The 21,992-nt window shown below is 40.3% G+C and overlaps 1 protein-coding gene across 2 annotated transcripts in view; it reads left to right on the top strand.

The window, feature by feature from the left end:
• LOC131054592 (protein phosphatase 2C 57) overlaps nt 1-21,992 on the top strand; it is a 114,866-nt gene that overhangs the window by 54,914 nt on the left and 37,960 nt on the right. The window lies entirely within an intron of this gene.

Genomic DNA, 21,992 nt, shown 5'->3' on the forward strand with positions numbered 1-21,992 from the left:
ATTAGGGCATTTCATAAAAGGGGATATTACAATTTCTTCAGCTGTATATATCTTTCTAAATGCAGCCTTAAAGCTAGCAACAACCTCCCCATCTCTATAAGCTGCCACCCTCTTGTTGATATGTTTTTTAGACACATGCGAACACAGAATAAAATACCCAAAAGTATCTTATCCTCTCTTGAACAAAGCTTCTCAAATGCTGAAGATTGGCTTAAGGATCACTTGAGACAACTCCAAGGTTCATAAATGTCAGGTCTTGACGTGTGGATAAGCACGATTGGTCGTTGTGATTGCTGTTTCATCAAGGGGCTTTTTAGCATAAGGAGAGTTTTTTTTGAAGTACTTTGCGGATGATATGCGGTGAAGTTCTTTCTACTACTACGAGATGTTTATCAAAGAAATATCAAAAGATGAGGGTTGATAGGTTCTAAGCTATCCTAGGAATGAATGGATGAAGAACGACACAAGTGAAACTCTACTAGTCTTAGCATTGCCATCCAAGAACAACCCCACCAAAACTAGTGCAATCTTCTAAGGATGTTTGGAGATTTTCAAATCGTTGCTAAGCATAGACACCATCACTTGAATGCATAACCATGATTGAGCAACAATTGAACTTAAGCACTTTCAATGATTCCAGTTGACCACACAAGGTGCACTTACAATCAACAAGAGGCTAGTGGTATGGATTATAAGTTTCACAATGTATCAAATACAACATTCCATCATTCAATCTAAATACTTAAACTAATATTAAAGATTGACTTGAGAGGATAAAGAACCATGCAATAAGCTTCAAAGATTGAATAGAAACACCACGACGACTTCATTGTTTTATTAATCCAAAAGCCAAATAACAACAATTCTTCAAGTCCTTCTCTTATCACTTTTGAATTCTATCTCTAATATCTAATCTCTCTCTAGCTTATTAGCTTACTAATCAACTTACTAATAACTCTTTTACAAATGAAATGAGTGGAGTTTATATAGTACTCCCAAATACAATGAAGGGCCAAGATTGAATGAAGATCAAGGGCCAAGATTTTGCCACCTAAACCCTAATTAGGGTTTGATACAAACGAAACCCTATCTAGATAAACATTATCATGCAATCGACGAATGAGAAAATAACATGTACTGGCATTGAAATCGAGGAAGCATCCTCCAATGAGAAAATGACTTGCCAAGTAGGATCATAACAAACTGTCTTCTAGAATCTTGTTTCCTTTCTCTCCTTCCCTTCCGGTGTATTCAATGAATCTGGTTACTATGCCCTCTATCTCAGTCGTCGGATCTCAGGTTGAGACTTCAACTGTTCCTTCATGTGCATGAATTCATCGAAGGCTTTGTCGATGGCATTCTCCCATTTAGGTTCGAGTTCTTGAGTCTTGCTAGCTAATACCACAAGCTCAAGCAGATCATCCAACTATCCCTTGGCGATCATTTAATCAGTCCCATGGAAGATAACTCTTATCCTTTCCTCCAAGTCTCTAACTTTTATAATTGTCCCTGGATCAATTTTCCTCTCTAAAACAATCTGCGCTACTTCCACTATCTTATCATGAATATGATGCATATCATCTTGAACTTGACTGCATCCGTTTCCAATCTCCTAAAAAATGATCTTCTTTGTTCGAAGCAGACTGCTCCATTGTAGAAAGCTGGGTTTAGATCCTTCTCTTCTTATTTTCTCTCTTGATAGGACTTCCCTGGGTGTTTTCCTTATTACTTGAAGTACTGGAATGATAACATCTCTAGCATGAGCAAATGCTTCAAAGGCTTCTATGAGGACGTGAGTTCTCCCAAGAACTTTTATGATTGTGTCGAGTGTCTTCATTATACCCTTCATGAACTTGCTAACTCTAGTATATCAATCTTCTATCCATGTGTCCATCAATTGTGCGGACTTCCTCATCTTCTCCATATGATCAACGGATTTTGGAGGAAGCAAGGGTGGCGGTGTAGCTGCTGGACTCTGATGTCTCAATGGTTCTTGAAATTGCTGGACATAATTCCTCCACACGCTTATCTCCTTTTCTAATCTTCTATTCTTTTCTATTTCAGCTCTCAACGTATCATTAACTGCCTTCAATGAATCAGTAGCATCCCCTATGGCTTGTTCGGAGGTGAGTGGACCCAAATCAATAGTCTCCAAAATCACACTCATCTGCTGTGATCTCACCTTCATACTGCTCAACCCTTGGAGTAGCTATTTGCAACTTCCTTGATCCCGAATCATCTCTAATTGCCTTGGATATCTTTGTAGCTTTCCTCTTCTTGGTGACTTCTCGAGTTTGGCTTAGAAGACTTGCTATGTCATATGTTGGTTCTTCTTCAACTACTATCACTTCTTGTGCTAGTCTTTCCTTAAGCCATTTAGGAATGGAGGATCTTCCTTCTTGAATTTGTGTTTCTTCACGCACTTGCTCATCTCTAGGTGGTGAAGTAGTCTCATCAGTATCCTCTTCTTCATTTCTTTTGATCTCTTGAATGCGATGAGTGAGATCTTCTTGTCCTTGAGAAGATTCTCTTTGCCTTTATCATTGTGAACCGTGGATTCCATTGATTCATTTGCTCCTTGACTCAACTCCTTCTCTATCCTTTGTTCTTCGTGTCTCTCATCCTGATTCAACTCTTCTTCATGCCTGGAGGAAGGATGACTAGAACTTGATTTATGCTTCTTCCTTGAGGGCTACTTTTCTCCATGATCTTCTTTTCTCTTTGAACCTCTTGAGTGAGATGGTTGAGGAGCACTCCCACTTGCACTTACCTCATCTTCACCATCTGCTCTTTCTTCTGAGTGGTATGTCATTGCTATGTTCTGGTCTTTCAAATCTTTGGTGTTGTATGTCTATCCATATGTGAGTGTATTCCAAAATTGGTTTCATTAATTCGTTCAAATCAACGATCTCCATATCAACCCACTTGATGTTGATCTCCTTGTTTTCTTTGGCGTAGGCTGATTGGAGATATTTGCCGCTATCTTGAACTTGATCAACAACATGAAACAATTTACATTTCTTGATGAAATCGAGAGGTAGCCTGGAATACATCTTCTTCACTTCCACATCATCTTGAACGTTCATCCAATATTCCTCTAGCTGCCACTAGTGTCTGTACTTCTTGCCTAAAATTCCTTTTATATTATTGTATGGATCAAAGCAATCTCTAGGAGTGAATGGCTTGAGTGAATGAAGTGTCAACTCTTTCTCGGCATCCTCAACTACATGAATGGAAGGGCACACTTCAATAGAGTCTCCAATAGTAATAGGGAAAGAAACACTGGTTCCATGCTTATGCCTATATGCCTTGACATATGCTGCCAATTGTCTCACCACCTCAAGTAGCACCACTCTATTTGTCAGGTAGCGGGGCAACATGTAGGGAGGAACAAGACATCCTTGAACTCTGATATAAGTGAACTTCGGGAATTGGATAAACTATGCACCGTGTTGTTGTACCAATGCTTGTGCCTTTGGAGAGAGTCTTTGTTGCAGTCCACCTCGAAGTGTCCTCGTGATATGCATAGTGAATGCATCGTTCACTCTCCTATAATGCTGTTTAGGTGGATGATTAAGTTGTGTATAACACATGCACTTTTACCTCTCCGGGTCTTCTTCCGACTACGCCCCTATACATAAGTCCTGGATACTCAAAATTTCTTGTGAGGGAGTATATGACGTAGGAGCTCATATAGAATGTTCTAGTGCACATCAGCCTCCTTAACTGTAGATCAATACTATTGCTGATGAGCCTCGCCCAATTGATTGTATCCTTGCCATGAGTGACAATCTCTATGAAGTAGAACATCCAGTCCTCGAAATAGGAAGCCTCAGGTGCACCCACCAATCAATGAAGTAGGGTGATGAAGTCTCTGAATTCATCTTTGAAGTCCACCCTATGTAATTTGTCGGGCCATCTGCTCCTACCACCTCTACTCTTCTTCAACCAAAACTTGTCGATGATCTTTGAACAAGCATCTGGATCATCGTCATAGGCAGACTTAGCTCCTTCCATACTTATGTAGACCTGTTGATGTGTTTTTACGTACATGCGAACATAGAATAAAATACCATAAGTATCTTATCCTCTCCTGAACAAAATCTTTTGGATGCTGAAGATTTGCTTAAGGTTCATCCAAGAAAGTCTCCAAGGTTCCAAATGTAGGGTCACTACATGTGGATAAGCTCATTGGTTTGGTGTGATTATGCTGGAATCACAAGGGGACTTACATTCGAATGCCTGAATGCTTGATTTGCTTGAACTTAGGTCCTATCTACTCAATTGAAAGATAAAAAATAGCAAAAGAGGTAGGGTTTGAGAGAGCCTATTCTAAGACCTAGAATGTAAGAAGATAGATAAATGAATAGGTGGAATCCTACCAAGCTAGGTCTCACCATCAACTTGAACAATTCGACACAAGCTCAGTGCAATCTTCTAAGGACGTTTCAAAGATGTTTGAACCATTATTGCCAAACATTGATCACCATTCAAGTTAATGCATAAACAATGAGTTTAGGATGATTCGAGGTTAAGCTCATGTTATTCCAATTGACCACACAAGGCATACTCACAATCAGTAAGAGGCTAGTGGTATGGACTAAGCGGATTCCACATGAATACATTCACCAACTTCTTCCATTCAATCTAATTTATTTATCATCTAACATGAGGATCCAACAAGAAACCACGCACATTGTAAAGAAACAACTCACTTCACCATAACTTCAATGAAAATAGAGTTCATTTACAACTTAGGCAACAATTTCTGCCTTCTCCTCCTACTTTACTCTAACTTATATTCTAATTGCTATTCTATTCTTTCCTAACTATTAGCTATTGTCCAATTATTATCTATTAACCTTTACAAATGGCTCAGATCAATTTAAGATCAATGGCCAAGATTTTACAATGAAAACCCTAATTAGAGTTTGTTACAACAAACTCAGTTCGGCCAATAAAATAAAATAATTACTACTACACATTGGTATGACCAATAGATATCAGGAGTAGGTGCCTCGGAGTTTGTGCCATCATGGAGGAATCAAATGCATTGTATCTAGGCATGCTGATGTAGACCTTCCCCGATTGGTGAGTGGTGATTGGGACGATGACTAGGATGACTAGGATTCCATCTCAACTTGTACTTGTAGGTTTGGAAGATTTGATACTCGACATTACAAGCCTGCTCAAAGTAGTGGTGATAGGAAGTATTCATCGTGGTCAACCTCCAATCCTTGCTTGTCTATCTTGTCTTAGAACGGTTATATGATCTCCCTTTTGCCATCTTATGATCTCCCCTTGTCAATGTGATAGAATGAGAACCTTGGAGATATTCCGCTCTACTGCTTGTAGGTGCTTAGTACTAGTCTTCTTCATGCACTTGAGGTGTTCTTGATGCTGATGGAGCCTCTTGAAGAGGTCTTCCTTATATCTTGTCCTTGGTGTTGAAACTTTTTCCTTGAGGTCTTTACTCCAATCTTCCTCCATTTGTTTCTTCATCTCCTGCAAAACAAATAACCAAGCATCAAATGATATCCCTTGTATTATAACCTCCTAGTTTGATGTAATTTGCAGGTTTAACAAGAGCATCTATAGAAGGGGTCACTCCTTGATTGAAGCAAATTTGTTGTTTTCTTGATGAATTCGCTCCTCCTAAACATCAGATCCACATCTTCAATGCTTAATTTGTCTTTCTTGATCATCAGGTCTGCTCCTTTAATGTCTAATTTTGCCCTTGTGCTGCAGCAACTCACCTATATTCTGATAAAACTCGCTAATCTGCTGACAGAATTTGATGTCTAGCTGGAGAAATACAGTGTCTTACTGATCAGATTCAGTAGGTCTGCTCACAAATACTTCTCTTTTATAGGTGCTTAGGGTAAAGATCATGTCATTTGGGTGTAAGGCTAACTTGCTCTGGCAAAACACTTGAATTCGCTCTAGGACCTTTGGGAGGACATTAGCCCTTGGACCCTTGAAAAGCACATGCTTTTAGGAAGAAAATCGCTCTGTGTCCTTTCCAAGGACAAGGTTTAGACAAGAACTTCGCTCCATGTCCTTGCTAAGGACAGGCCCTAAATGGTCAAGTTCGCTTTCTGTCCTTCCCAAGGACAAGACCTAAATGACAAATTCGCTCATCGTCCTTCTCAAGGACAAGACCTAAATGAAAATTTTCGCTCCTTGACCCTACTAAGGACAGGACCTATATGAAGTCATCGCTGGCTGGCCTTTGCAAGGTATAGTATCATTAACTTGTCTCATTTTATATGGGGATCAAGACTAAGACAAGGGGTTCGCTCTACGTCCTTGCTAGGGACAGGACCTATACCAAACTCGCTCCCTGTCCTTTCTAAGAACAAGCCTCTTAAGGCAGTTCGCTCTCTGTCCTTGATGAGGACAGGACCTATATCAACATTTTTCGCTCCTCAACCTTTGCAAGGTACGCTTTTTCATCACTTCGCTTAATGTCTCATGGGCGAACAAAGTCAAAGCAAGCAGTCCGCTCCATGTCCTTTCCAAGGACAGGCCCAAAATAAAATTTTCGCGCTGTGTCCTTGATGAGAACAAGACTTAAAGTATAGTTCGCTCTGTGTCCTCTCTAAGGACAAGCTCCAAAAGGTGAATTCGCTCCATGACCAAGGTAAGGACATGCTCCAAATAAGGTTCGCTCTCTGACCAGCCCAAGGACAAGGCAAAGTCATATTTAAATTCGCTCAATGACCATCAGTAAGGAGAAAACATCAAATCGCGCTCTCTGACCCTTCTAAGGACAAGCTCCAAATGAAGTTCGCTCTCTGACCCTGCTAAGGATAAGGCATGATTGCAAACAAAGCTCACTCCAAGACACATTCTAGTTCGCTCAATCATCAGCAAGGAGAAGACATGCGGATCAGCAAGGACATGGTAAGCAAATGATCTCGCCCAATGTCCTTTGGAATTTCGATGGCAAACACATGCCAAAGCTATCTTGTCTCCTCACAGAAGGCATTCTCATGAGTGCATCCGATAGAGCTACATTTTCTAGTGTTTTCTCTGATGGTGAACCCTGTAATTTTGTTGAATCGCATGCATCAGAGTTCTCATCAGGCTGCCTTGAACCATAGTCTTCATTATATCTTTGAACAGATGGTGACTTTGACATTACAGGAGATGGATCCTGGCTTTGAGTAACAGATATATCCTTTTCTATTTCAAAACTTGCCAATTTATAACTTCTGACTGGAGTCCTCAATCCATGAGGTGCGCTCTCCTCTGTCAATTCATGGAGTACACCTGAAATTCGCTCTTGATCAGATACATGAAGTTCGCTCCTGGAGGCCAGGTCATGAAGTGGATTTCAAACTTGGAGAAATTTGTTGTTAGTAAACTATGATGCACTTGCTCGTTCTTCTTCATCATTCCATGAGCTTCCCTTTGCCCTTGTATCAAACTCCAACTCTGTTTAAGGTGGTGAATCTCCTGCAGTCAGCTTTCCCAAATGTGGATATTAATGTGTGAGTCCTCCTTGAATTTGATTTGCCTTGGAGTGTAGTCTTTAAGCTTCCTAATAAAATCATCTCTTTATCAGCTTTCGGTCCTCTTATCAAAACCTGAAAAACACATAATGAATCAAGAATCATGCAAATAAAACAATCCTTCACACCCCTAATGCATCATTAATTGTGCTTTCAACAATTCAAATCTGGGAAATACCAATCTACTGATGGAATTAGTCCTTGAAATCATTTCTCATCTGAATTTTGATCGTCAAATTTGCAGCTCTGCCTCTCTGTCTGCTGCAATTCGCTGTCTTTAGATTGCAGAGCAGATTGTAGCAATTGCTTTGATTAATGCCTTGGAATGAGGATGGATGTCCTCTTATATAGACGGTGGATGTTAAAGGGTCTGCTTTACTCTATCTTCATTAAAGTGACGCATCTTCATTTAGAGGCCAGCCTGCTTATTTTTTGTTGGTGCCACATCTTGCATTGTGTCTTATCGTGGCTCATGCTGGGGATATTAGGGGTCAAAGAAATGATGAAGTGACTGCTTTCCTTTTAAACAAATAAAAATAAAATATATCTTAAAAACTTTTTTCCTTCACCTTAGAGTTTGGTGGGACCCAATCAAGGCTACGGTGGTAAAGGAAGTCAAAGGAAATATTATGCCTTAAAACAAGCTTTTAAAACTCCATTTCAGATTTTGTGGGGCCCAAGCAATATGTGGCATGGTAATTAAAAACACTTAAAATCCCCAGGCTAAAGCTCGGTGGGTCCCAGCAAGGAAGGTCCTACCTTCCTTAAAAATCTCATTTGATTCTCCATTTTTGAGTGTGTGGGGCCCAGCATATAATGTGATACGGTGGAGAGAAATAAGAGGGGGAAGTGGTAGGAAATGTTAAGGGTAGCTGCTACGTGGAGAAAGAGAGGGAATGGGATGTTGGAGGAAAGGGGGACATAAGGGATATCAATGATGGAATTAGGAGATACGTGGGGGGAAATGAGGTTTAGGATGTGGGAGGTAAAAGCGGTTGGAAGGAGTTAGGATATGTTGGGGAATAAAGTGGAGTGGGAGGTATAAGGGGTTAATGAAAGGGTAAAGGGGATGTAGGTTATAATGGGAGTTATAAGGGGCAAGGAAAAAGGGTAAGGGGGTAGGGTAGTAGGTTAGGATAGGGATAGGATATGGGTAGGCTAGGATGGGGTAGGTGATAAGGTGGAAAGGTGTGGGTAGGATGGGGTAGGTGATAAGGTGGAAAGGTGTGGGTAGGAAGAAGGTAATTAGGAATAAAGGTGGGAAATGGGAATAATTAAGTAGGTAAGGAGGTTAGGATGTGGTAGGCTAAGGGGTATAGAGATAGGAGGGTGGAAGATGTAGATGTAGATGTGGGCAAAGGTAGGTGTAAATGTAGATGAAGGGTAGTGGATGAGTATACTAGGATGAGGAGAGGGTTAGGTAGGTAAAGGTATAGGTTAGAAGATGGGATGTAAGTTAAGGGGCATGGAAGTGGTAGGTTATGTAGAGATGTGAAGGAGGTTAAGGCATGGGGTATGAAAGGTGGATGGAGGATAGAGGATAGGAAGGTAGGTGAGTTAGAAGGTATGGTAAATGGAAGTGAAGAGTGTTAGGGGAGGCGGAAATGGAAGGAAATGGAAATGGGAGTGATTGGGTTTGGGCATCCATTGACAGGATCGGGAGAAGTGGAAGGGATTATGCCTTGGTTGGGCAAAGGGAATATTAAACCTCACTTCATTTCAAAGAGAAAGACTTGGCCAGCTCCTGAGCAACTACGAACAATAGGTTAATAGCAAAGACTCGACATCAACTAACAACTAAGCTAAGATGACTAACCTAGAAAGCGAAAAAGTGGAGGTCCCCAATTGCGATGGGGTATGTGTGAATACCTCACAACAAGACCATATCCTTAGGCTCAGGTAGATGAAATGCTTCACTGAGTGTTGTCTCTGATAGATATGCGAGCACTGTTCCATCCTTCGCCACTATCCTTCTCGAGGGAGAGTCATAATGTTGGGCACACTCCACAATTTGCTTGTAGCATTGTACCGCAGGAAGAAAGCCAGCTGCGTTTATGATCCCACTTTCAATCATCTTCTTGGCTGTAGCAGTAGGTTCACTTGTGTATGACGGGTATCGGAACTTCTTGGTATCGAACTTCCCGAGATTGGTGTCTCCTATTTTGCTCCAATGCGAAGTGATCCTGCTTTCGAATGCGCCACTCTTTGAGTCTTCCTTGATGAGTGCATGACGAGTCATGGTTTTGTTCGGTTTAGGAGCCACCATCTTTCACCTATAAGAGATATGTAAGTTAGGGTAGTGGTGAAATATTGATGTAATGAAGCCTATTCACTTAGTAAGCTAGCTATGAAATTGATCTAAATCAATCTTGCATCTTAATAAATGTGAAGTCAATTGCTAGATAAGACTGATTTGCTTCTTTAGATGAATTAGGGAGGTCTAATTTGCCTAAACAAAATCACTTTCAGACCTTAATCAGACCTGTACCTGATTTTGTACCAGTCCAAATGATGCACTTACTTCTGATTTCTGATAACTCGAAATTTGATCAATGATATGACTGTTGAAGTCCAAGAGCTCGCTGTCTTCTTAAACTCACCTTTGTTCTTTGACTGATGTTACTGTTAAAGGATGAAATTCTCCTTTCAATCTGCAATATTAATGCAAAAATTCGTCCTTGTGATGTTGAAATTGTTGCTCCTTTGCGGTAAATTCGCTATTGATGATGATTGAACTTGCTTTTTTGCTGCTAAAATCCGCTAATCTGCTCCTTGATTAGAGAGAAGAGTTTGGTTTGATTGATGTTTGAAATGAATGTTTGAACTCCCTCTTATAGGTGATTAGGAGAAGGTTATGTCTTTTCCCATATAGGCCGACTTGGTTTAATTAAATTAAAACAGCAAATCTTTTCAAGCTGGACCTCTTTAAATGTTTGATTAATCTTTAAGGTGCATCGAAACATTAAGAAAGTTCGCTCCCCTACCTCAAGTGGTGAAGTTCGTTCATCTCCCTTGAATCTTGAAGTTCTTTCATGTAGTTTGATTTGTGAAGTTCGCTCATGTAGCTCCAAACATGAAGTTCGCTCATTTAGCTCCAAACTTGAAGTTCGCTCATGTACCTCAAAACATGAAGTTCACACCTCAATTTGTGAAGTTCGCTCATGTACCTTGAATCTTGAAGTTCGCTCATCCTCTTAAGTTCATGAAATTCGCTTATCCTCTTGAGTTCATGAAATTCGCTCTTCTTCTTGAGTTTATGAAATTCGCTCTTAGGTGCTTGAACATGAAATTCACTTAGCTCCCTTTAATCATGAAGTTCACTTATCTATAGTAAATCTTGAAGTTCGCTCATATACCTTGATTTATGAAGTTCGCTCATGGGGCTTAATTCTTTAAGTTCGCTCATATATCTTGAATTGTGAAGTTCGCTCATGTGCCTTCATTCTTGAAGTTCGCTCATGTGGCTTGATTTGTGAAGTTCGCTCATGTGGCTTGATTTGTGAAGTTCGCTCATGTGCCTTCAAACACGAAGTTCGCTCATGTCCCTTGATTTGTGAAGTTCGCTCATGTGGCTTGATTTGTGAAGTTCGCTCATATAGCTCTGTAATGGAGGGAATTTTCCACCTCAAGGATGATGGATCCTTGAGGACAAATTGTCCTTCCAATTACCTCTGCGAACTGGCGCTAAGATGAGCCAGGGGATAACAGATTTATGCGAGAAGTGCCAGACACCCGAGAAGCGTCTCTGGACGACTCTGTAGAGCCTCTGTCCTCGGGACGAGCGTGCAGATTTGGGACACCAGCACGACGCGCTATCGTCTTGTACGGACGAGTTACACAATTCGTACATAAAACTTTAAGTGCGATTACGGTGCAGTAAAAGTACAAAAAACAATAAAACTAAACTAGTAAACTTGATACGCGAAATAACCAAAGAAACAAACAAACAACGGGTACACGCTATGAAGCCTCCCGCAAGTTAATCTCCTCTTCACGATAGTGTACCTACACACGTGCAAGAAAGGAAAATGTTGGGGGTTGTGTTTTAGAGCCTGCCTAAGTCAAACCCTCGTTTTGGTGTTTCCACCTCCACGTAAAACCCAAGAAAACCACAGGAAAAATAAATGATAAAGAGATTAACAATGTAACGTGAAATTGGAAATAAAGTTGATAAATATGCAAGAGAGAGGATTAAGATAACTCCCCTATCATGAACGGAGATTGGAATGCTTGGAAGTGCTTGGAATGCTTGGTAATGCTGCAACAATGGTGGTGTTGATAGTATGCTATTCAAAATGGTCTCCAAGAGCTCAACCTGCAAGAAGATTGCCAAACTTGCCAAAGAATCTGTTCCAAATGCCTCCAAAGTGAAAGATAAAGGCCCAGGAAGGAATTTGGACGTCGGTGGGCGCATGCAGAGGCGTTACGATTCCTTCTGGGCGCAGGCGTAACGCTCAAACGACCACCTATGGACTGTCATATTTGTAGGACGCTAGCACGCCATGCTTGTGTCCCCGAAGGTGATAGGTTGGCAGAGTTGGTAATGCTTCGGCCAGAGCTGACATGGATGGTCTAAGTGGACAAAAGAACATAATGGCGAATCCTGACCTCCAATGACATGGAGGAAAAAGCGCCATTTGTCACATTAATTACAAGGGAAGATGTTTTTGATATTACATTTTGCCCCCACTTTAGCAAGCATGCCTTTGCTGAGGTATGCAAAGCTAAAGTAGAGGAAGATACAGAGAAAGAACAGTTGCGATAGGGAGGCAGATTTTCGTTGATCAGACGAGGTTGCCTCCAACAAGATGATGTCGAGATTTGGTATAGATGTTGCTATTTGGTACATCTCAAACATGCTAGCTGTAGACTAGCATGATGGATGGTTGGATAAAGGAATGGGTAAGATAGCGTAACAGAAAAAAACCTCGCTCTGGAGGAAAGCCCTTGGCTACGGAAAGATATGAGATAAGTGGCCGCCATTGGTATAAGATACGTCGGTATGGGTAGCAAGATGCGTTATGCTAGATGGCCATATGATAGGGCATGATATGCCGGTATGGATAAACATACGATAGGGCAGATAAAGATAAATTTTGCCAGCATGGGTAGCGACACGCTAGATAGCCATGTGATAGGGCAGATAAAGATAGATTTGCCAGCATGGGTAGCGACGCGCTAGATAGCCATGCGATAGGGCAGATAAATTTGGTAAGTAGTAGATTGGCCCCTACCAAGGCAAACAAAAGAGATATAAGTCAAGAATGGTTTGGCCCCCATGTAGGCAATCTTTGGAAAAGATCAAGTGGCTTTGCCCCCACCTAGGCGATCTTGGAAAAGAAAAGGATTAAGTGGTTTGGCCCCCACCTAGGGAAACATAAAAAGGCAACTTGGCAAATGAAACTGATGCAAGAGCTAAAAGATAAAATGCAGATATGATGGCCCCCCCTTAGAATGATATGCTTGGAAGGCATGTCATTCTAAGGAGAAGAGGAGTTGTGGCACATCAACATAACGAGATGTTTCCGTGGAATGCCACCAATAGATAGTGACACATAAATGTCCACAACATCAAAAGATGCAATGCAAGAGGACAGGGGGATCTAATAGTTTGGCACTAGAACCCATAGCAGTATCAAAAAGATATATAGTATCACTGTGAGATGGGTGTATCGTCGTATTGCCAAATTGCTCGGATCTGAAGAAGAGCACATGAAGACGGAGAAAATAAAAATTCGGGTCAACATGGGAGAAGGTAAAGAATGCCCCCAACGCTTTGCATCATCCCCAAATGTCCAAAAGCAAGATACGACAAATAGAAGAAAGAGGTAAACAAATAGAGGAATGTGTACGACAAAAAATCCCTTGTATTCGAATGCCCCCAACGCTTTGCATCATCCCCAAATGTCCAAAAGCAAGATACGACAAATAGAAGAAAGAGGTAAACAAATAGAGGAATGTGTATGACAGAAAATCCCTTGTATCCGACCACCTATGGAGTAACTCGTGTCCTTTAGGAGAGCACAACGGATAAAGACATTCAACCTACCGTATCCAAGTACCTACGGAGTGACTTGGGTCCTCCAGGAGGGAACAAACAGATAAAGCAAGCATGAGGGAACACAGTCACACACACATTCAAGCAGATGTAGAGGAAAAATAAAAGTCCTAACGATCAGCCCTTAGGAGGGGATCGCACTGTAGGAGATCATCGTCCTCAAGAAGAGCCTCGTCCTCCCAATCTAGGTCATAGGGAGAAGGGGGGCGGGCTCGGAGAGGAACTATTGCAAGGGCCGCACCGGGTGCCTCACCAGCAACGAGAGCAAGAGACAAAGCAGCAACGATGTCTTTGTCTACAGGCTCGGAGGAGGTGAGGGTCAACGATCCTGTGAAGATCGTAGACAAGTCTGGGATGTCCTCCAAGGAGTCGAACATGCAAGCTTTCCTTGGAGGAAGCAGGTGACTCGCTTGGAGAAGATGAAACAAGAACGGGAATGCCGGCCTCTAGAAGAGGAGTAGTGACGAACTTGGGAGAAGGCGGGGCCTTCTTTATCATAAAAACAAAAATAGGCAAACTAGCAGCCACTGAGACAGGCAAATGAAGGGATGAAGAACATACCTGCAAAGACTTGTGCCGTCAGAACTCTGGAACAAGGCCTTGCTCAAACTTGCGTTTACACGGGATAGGAGTGTCAGGCCTTCTATCAACCGTAGTAGGTTGAAGGACCCTAGGAAAACTCGGATGTTGGAATGGTGACGAAGCGGGTAGGGTAGACAAAGACGCACTAGGCACCACTTGCGTATGTGCCATGTTAAGGGGCCGGGACAAGGGAGGCATGTCCGACAAGGAAGTGATAAGAGGCGGCTCCAAAGAAGGAGCAATGAAAACGTGCGCCCGTTTAAAGGGAGGTTGATCGGAAGCCCTTGAAGTAGTAGGGAGCAAGATTGAAACAGGTGCAGAGATGGGAGGAACCAAGGGAATAGGCTTTGAAATAGTGACACCAAGTGTTAGAGCCACACTAGCGGACTGTAAGGCAGCGTCACGCTCGCAAGCTCGGGCTTGTCGAAAGCATTTACGGTCACGCGCACGCTGATTCCGACGAAGGTGAGGACCACCAATTGGAGTCGGAGAGGATTCAGGAGCATCATGTTCCATAGGAGAGGCCTCTGGAATTGTGTCAAGGATGGGAGAAGGCCCAACTGATGAGACAGGAGGTGCATCCTGGAGAGGCACCACATCCACAACAACGGGTGCCCGACCTTGTTTCGCTTGAGGAGCGGTCGGAGGATCAGAGGGTGCCAACATAGGCTGTGACGAAGGGACATGAGAAGAGCGCTCCCTTTTCTCATAACGAGAGGGCCGAGGAATATCGACCATGATCGGGAGCTCAAAGGGAGGGCGGGCCGCTAACTTGGACAACATGGGTGCCTTTCCCTTGGCTGCGTCGGGTGTAGTTGCAGGAACAATAGACACCGCTTGAGGTTGTGCGGTCCTAGGTGAATGCAGAGGTCTATGTGAGGGAGCAGGCTTAGCCTCGGCCTCCAATGATGAGGAGACATGAGGCACTACTCGCTCCAAGATCGGATTCGATGGAGAAGAGGTCGATGCAAGAGGTGGCAACGAAACACTAGGCTGCACAGATGTAGGGGCCGACTCCCCTGTCTTGTACTGATAATAAGCGCGGTACATTACATCACCACGGGGAAGCATGGGTCCCACCAGAGCAGGCCAAAAGTGGTCCAACGAAAAATCCCCACAGGCGATCAGGGGTCAATATCCAGTGTCCTGGAAGACATGCACCGTGCCCTCTTGGGGAAACTTGAGACATTTGTGCACAACCGAGGGGACTGCTTCCATAGCAATCAGCCAAGGGATGCTGAGCTTAACTCGGAAGAGGTTCGATTCGGGAATGATGACGAACACAGAGGACACCGCCTTAGGTCCTACGAGGACCATCAAGGTGATACTACCCAAGGGGCAGATAGAGAACCCATCACACGTCCTCAAAGTTGCGCAACATTCATCATATGCTGGTCTTTGCCAGCCATTCACAAAGAGAGTCTCCTCTGTGATAACATCGACTCTGCTAGATGGGTCAACCATCACACATGTGACAGTTTGACCGTTCAGCTTGGCAGGGACGTAAAGAAGAGCAGGCTCTCCGCAATACGGGGCATCCAGAGGGGTAAATGACAAGGACAGATCAGATACCTTCCCTTTCAGGGCCGGAGGTGAGCTAATAGGGGTGATGGTGACCATGTTCACATATGGACCATCATTCGAAGAAGGATCCGATGCAGAAATAAAGCTTGTCGAATGCAGAGGGAAAGGATTAGTATAAATCTGCAAGTTGCTGTTGGTTTTGTCAACAGACTTGTTTGATTTGTGCTTCCGTGCATCCACCTTGATTGCACCACTGTCGATGTGGTCTTGGACAACATGTCGAAGACGATAACATCGCTCAGTGTTGTGACCAGGCACACGATGATAATGACAAAACTTCGAACCATCATACCAATGCGGATAAGGCCGACTATCAGACAACGGTTTTATTTCCAGAAGGGTAATAAGGCTGTCTTTTAGCAACTACTGCATTATGCTCAAGTAGGAGTCATTCATCTTAGTGAAAACTCTATTCTGTTGCGGGGCTTGCGTAGCAGCCATTGGAGGAATAGCCACAACATTAGCAACAACCTTATTCTTCCGGGACCCATTCGTGGTCGTGCCTGCAAATGACCTACCACGAGGGTTCGAAGAAGTATCTCCAAACTGCGACACAATGTGCAGGTAATCAGTGAGAGAAGAGCACATGTTAGCGAAGTTCTGATATCGGTTAAGAGATAGTTTCTATCTCAATGCCAGCTGCAGATTGCTGATAAACATCCTCTGTAGATCACTATCTGGCAGGGCAAAGGGGATCTTAGTTGAGATAGATTGATATCTCGAAATAAAATCAGTGATCTTTTCATTAGGCTTCTGTTTACAATGAACAAGTTCAACGATAGTGACCCTGCTACCAATGTTTGCTTGAAACCGCTTGAGGAAAAGATCCATAAGCTGATCAAAGGTACAAATAGAATGGTCAGGTAAGGAGCTATACCATTCTAACGCTGTCCCCTTGAGGGAACGCGAAAACAGTTTCAGCAGCACGAAATCTAGACTATGGTAGTCACTACACATAGTCACGAAGGAATCTATATGCACGTTTGGGTCCCCATAAGCTAATATTAGTTCCTTTGGCAACCCTTTTTTATTTGGTCCTGGACAAACTTTTATTCCTTGTAAAAGGATGGTGTATAAGTGAGCTTTCACTTGAAAATCATGAGCTCTTATACTCTTGCACAATGGTTACATCGACAAAGGAAACCCCCAACATGAGGAATTTGTTGACTCATTGTTGGATGTCACCAAAGAGGTGATACTGATTCAAATTTAAAAGAACTCTCTTCTTTTTGGGCAGCTGAACTAGAACTTCCAGCCATTTTGTATGAACCTAAAATGAAAAACATTACAAATTAACAACACTACAATTCAAAATAAAAATAAAAATGGCATTATAACCTCTTATTATGCATTAAAAGTTAAAAAACAATTCAAAACTCACCAAAAATTATTAAAAAAACTTGAAAAATTATTGAAAACATGAGAAAATTGAAAGATTTACTCACCTTTGATGGCTAAATATTTCTTGTGCAATGATTCCGAAGCTCTTGGTGTATGTCTTACTCCTTCGTAGCCCTTACCTTAAAACAAAATAAAGCAACCTTCATAACCCGACAATGGTAGCTTGGAGAAAAAAATGCTCTTCTTGGTGCTTTGTGTTTGTCAAATGACTTGCAAACACCAAATAGAAAGCATTTTAAAGCAAATTAGGGCAAATGCATTTATTGGGGGGGAGTACAGGATAAAAAGTATTTTAGTTTGGTTAAAATACCAACTTGAATAAATGCCCCAAGCTGTGGGTTAGCTTGGGTACACTTAGTTTCAACCCAGGTACACCTAGGGTACCACCTGGGCATACTAGTACATTATGGTCATTCACAAAATGTATTGGGACATGTAGGCGTCACCCTAGGCATACTTGGCTAGGGATTGATTTTCAACGAGGACTTGTACAGTATCGAAACAAGTACTTGGCTTGGATACGGGTACCCAGTTTCACAATATATGATCCAATCATGTTCTTGTAGATAGATACATTTGAATGTGGTATCTATACTATAGCTAGACTTGAAATATTTAATCCATATTTGATGCATGAAAGCTTGTATCTAGGTAGGTGAGGGGAAGTATTTATCAATTTTATAGAGAATATTTGAATCTATTTCTTAATGTTGGAATATTGTCCATATTGTTTTAATTGTGAGGAATGTTTAGGAAAAGATCCACGGGTGGAAAAATGAGCATACCTATCTTTGAGCCAAAGCTTTTTTCTATAGGATATAGAACATCTTAGTAATCCACAAGGAAAACTCTTGTTGTCCTGGTGGCAATGACTCAAAAGGAGATAATGCTATCAAATTTGTCTCTTTAGAAGATGGCCCAACACAATCCAATCCAATGAAATCAGTGATTGATGATTGACATGTGGTTTGCTACATTATAACACAAAATCAAGATCATAAAAGGTGTTTACATTTTATAATCTTGTACAAAACCTTGTACACTCCTCACAACCTATTTTTAAGCTAAACAAATTAATAAGATACATCTATACATTCAGAAAATTGTCTTATGAAATAAGACTTCACAATTTTCTAACAGTAGTCTGTAAGTATTAATCTGATCAAGCCAAGGCAAACAGATACTAAATCTATCGTTTCAATCCTACCCCGATGCTTAGGGCAACATGTACACAGCGATCACTACACCAAGGCACATGTGGTTAGTGTGGAAAAATGATTCCATTACTGCAGAGATAGTCGTATTTATTAATAATAAGTGATGAGCAGCATTCACTATAATACTAATTAAAATATGGTCAGCAATTAAAATAAGTAAACAAAGATTATATTAAACAGGAAACACTAAGGGCAACGATAATTGAAGGGCAGTTTAGTGGTCAAAGGGGCATCTTCCTTCCCAACGGGCACCTCCTTAGAAGAGACATCACTGATGGAAGCTATAAAAGAATAACATCAAACCATCAAGAGGAGGCAAGGAAAAGAGTAAGGAAAACACTGGAAATGAGTAAGGATTGGGGACTTAGAAAACATATAAATATATATATTCCACAGCAGTACATATTAATCAAATATCACACAATTTATCATCATGGAAGGAGAAAAATAATAAAAGACGTGGAGTCTGTATAAAGAGGAAATCAGGATTAAAATGCTCTCAGTAGCAGAGCAGTAGACTGATCAGATCCAGAATAATCATATAAGCAGCAAGGCGATTGTGCAATAACATCTACACCATTATGATTACAAGGCAATCCAGAAAAGGGGCATTACAGTCTTGGTGGCAATGACTCAAAAGGAGATAATCCTATCAAATTTGTGTCTTTAAAAGATGGCCCAACACAATCCAATCCAACGAAATCAGTGATTGATGATTGATAAGATGGTTTGCTACATTATAACACTAAATCAAAGATCATAAAAGGTATTTACATTTTATAATCTTGTACAAAACCTTGGGAAGAATATCAAGGTGTAAGCGGGTTTTTATGCTGTTGTTGTTACCCATCTTTATCAAAACTTTCTCATTGAGTAATGATTGCACAAGACCTTAGGAGGCACTCCTAATCCAAGTTTACTGTCATTAAGGAAGTATAACTACATAACTCATAAGGATTACTTTAGGGGATAGAAGGATCTCATTGATGGAGGACTTAAATTTTTCTAGGGATTCAATAATTTACCTTGTTCAACCTTGGGTGTGTGAGATTGCGAAATCTGTGTGGTATTTGAGTATGTGTCCCTACTACTAGTGTGATCCAACTTGTGGCTGAAATATTTGGAGTCTATAATGTATCCACTAAAGGTTCTTGGAAGTATTGACTTGGAATCAAAATTGGATTACAATTAAGATACACGTCTTGAGGGGTTTCCAAGGTCTATGGTATATAACATCTTATGTCATGGATTCTAGTTTAAAGTGTATACCTACAAAAACATTTGTTATGTTTTTGATTGTCACAACAATTACTTCTTAGGATCGAGTTCTTTAAATGATTGTTGATTTTAATTGTTATGTATCTTAATTCTTGGTAAACATAAAGAAACTATAATAACCCCCCACAATATAAAACAACATATGCTGCTGTCTTTGTTGGATTTCATGTTTCGGGTGCTCTATGTTTATACCCTTAGTCTCAAGGTTAAAATTTAGTGAATTTCAAAGAAATTGTAAAAATTCGTTCTCATTTGTGCAAAAATTTGCCCTAATATTTTTGAACACTCTTTGCCCTCTCTTGGCACCTCCTGCAGCTTTCTCATTCCCACTAGTGAACTAGACAATGGATCGATGGAGATTTTCCTTACAAATGAAGGACAACATAGCTCAAAGACTCGCGATAACTACAGTTAAGGATATGACAACGATGGTGGTAGCACTCGACCACCCCTAGCTAGGCGACAAAGGGTAGCAAATCTGCTGTAAAATAGACAACAATCACAACGTCCCTCAAAAGACAAGGATTGGGCTTTGTGGTTTATAACCCCAACAATTGGTCAATTTGGATTTCAAGCTTAGAAGGGAGCAAGGGCTTTAATATTTAGATTTCAATTTTTAGGTTCTGTTTTTATTTTTTATTTTTTGGTTTTAAATAAATTTAATATCTTAATATTTTACTTTTAAACATCTGATTTTATTCAATATATTAAAATTAGGTTTTTTTTTATATTATAGATCATTTACAAATATTTTGCTCATACGAGCATCAACCACAACCATTTATATAACACTAATATTTTCTCATATTGAGCAACCACAACCATGATACTAATACTATCTCATTTCAAGCAACCACACTAGAATCAACCTGTGGAAGACCAAGAGTCACAAATTATAATCCACTTATTAGAAACCACCATTAGCTCATTTCGAGCAACCACACTAGAATCAGCCTATGGAAGACCAAGAGTCACAAATTACAAATTACAATCCACTTATTAAAAACCACCTAGAAGCAAACTGTGGAAGACTAAGAGTCACAACTTTGAATTCCATATTAGATGTCCCTTTGGGATTTGAACTTTGATCTCCACAATGAGAACTCAATGTTTTAACCAATAAAAGACAACCCCTTGGACAAAATTAGGCTTTTAATTATAATATGTTTATTATTTATAATATTTAAATTAAAATTTTAAATTTATTTTTATTTTAATGTTTTTGAACTTATTATAATATATTCAAATTTGATATAATATTATTTTATTTTTTATGGATTTATAACTTACATTTATAAAAAATCAAATTTATACAAGACGAATTTAATCATGATTTTTTTTAAATTTTTTTTCTTGTATAACTTCATCCAAATTTTATTGTTGCTGAACACAAAGTCGAACTCGCACCTTCTGACAGTTTATACCTTGTGCTCTGTATACCATTTATAGAGGAAACTTAACATCGTATAACAAATATCATGCTTTTACAAGAGAACTGCTTTGATGTTGTGGGAGATTCTTGTCTAGGCAGTCTAACTATTCTGTTTTAAATCATGAGTTTTTGACTTTCAAGAAGACTCATTAAATATATATCATATATTTTTCTTATAAACTGTTAGATTTAGTGTCCACAAGTATTTTCTAATATCTATAGAGATGAACAATCACCTTTGAACCAGTATCCTTTCTATTCATATCATCTTTTTTAACTCTCATTTTTTATTTTTTTAGAAACCAAATCATCATCAAGCATAGATATGAATAATCAACCTTTGAACCAGTATCTTTTCTATTCATATAATTGGTTTTAAACTCTTTTTGTTTTTATAGCAACCAAATCACCATTGAGCATATTGATATTGTCTATATCTATAACACAAAACTAAAATAAAATTAATGCCAAATGGACTTACCTTTGGCATGTGTGCTACATTCTTCTTTCTATATACAAATAAAAATGAATGAACTAGGGAGCTCCACAGTGAATGGTTCACAAAGTGTAGTACTTTCTGAAGTTTTGCATATGAGGTATCAAGCTTGGGGGGCTGGAATGTGGGACAAAATCTATGGCTAAGTGCATTTGAGCTAGAATAGTACTGGGATGGGTGACCTCCCAAGAAGTTCCAATGTTTCAATGTGATTGCTTTCTTTGGAAAATTCGACTATTGTATAATATTTTTATCTATTCTAATTTATGCCTGATATGAGTGATTGATTTCATTGTTATGCATAGCATACTGTTAATTTGTAAGATTCATGGCAATTGTGGTATTGCCTTTTCCTTTTCAGTTGCATTATTTTCTTACATTTTTCATCTTCACCATAGCTGCTTGTCACTTTTTCATGGGGCAGGTT

The sequence above is a fragment of the Cryptomeria japonica genome, chromosome 7 (assembly GCF_030272615.1).
Source record: "Cryptomeria japonica chromosome 7, Sugi_1.0, whole genome shotgun sequence".
In the NCBI taxonomy this organism is placed as follows: Eukaryota; Viridiplantae; Streptophyta; class Pinopsida; order Cupressales; family Cupressaceae; genus Cryptomeria; species Cryptomeria japonica.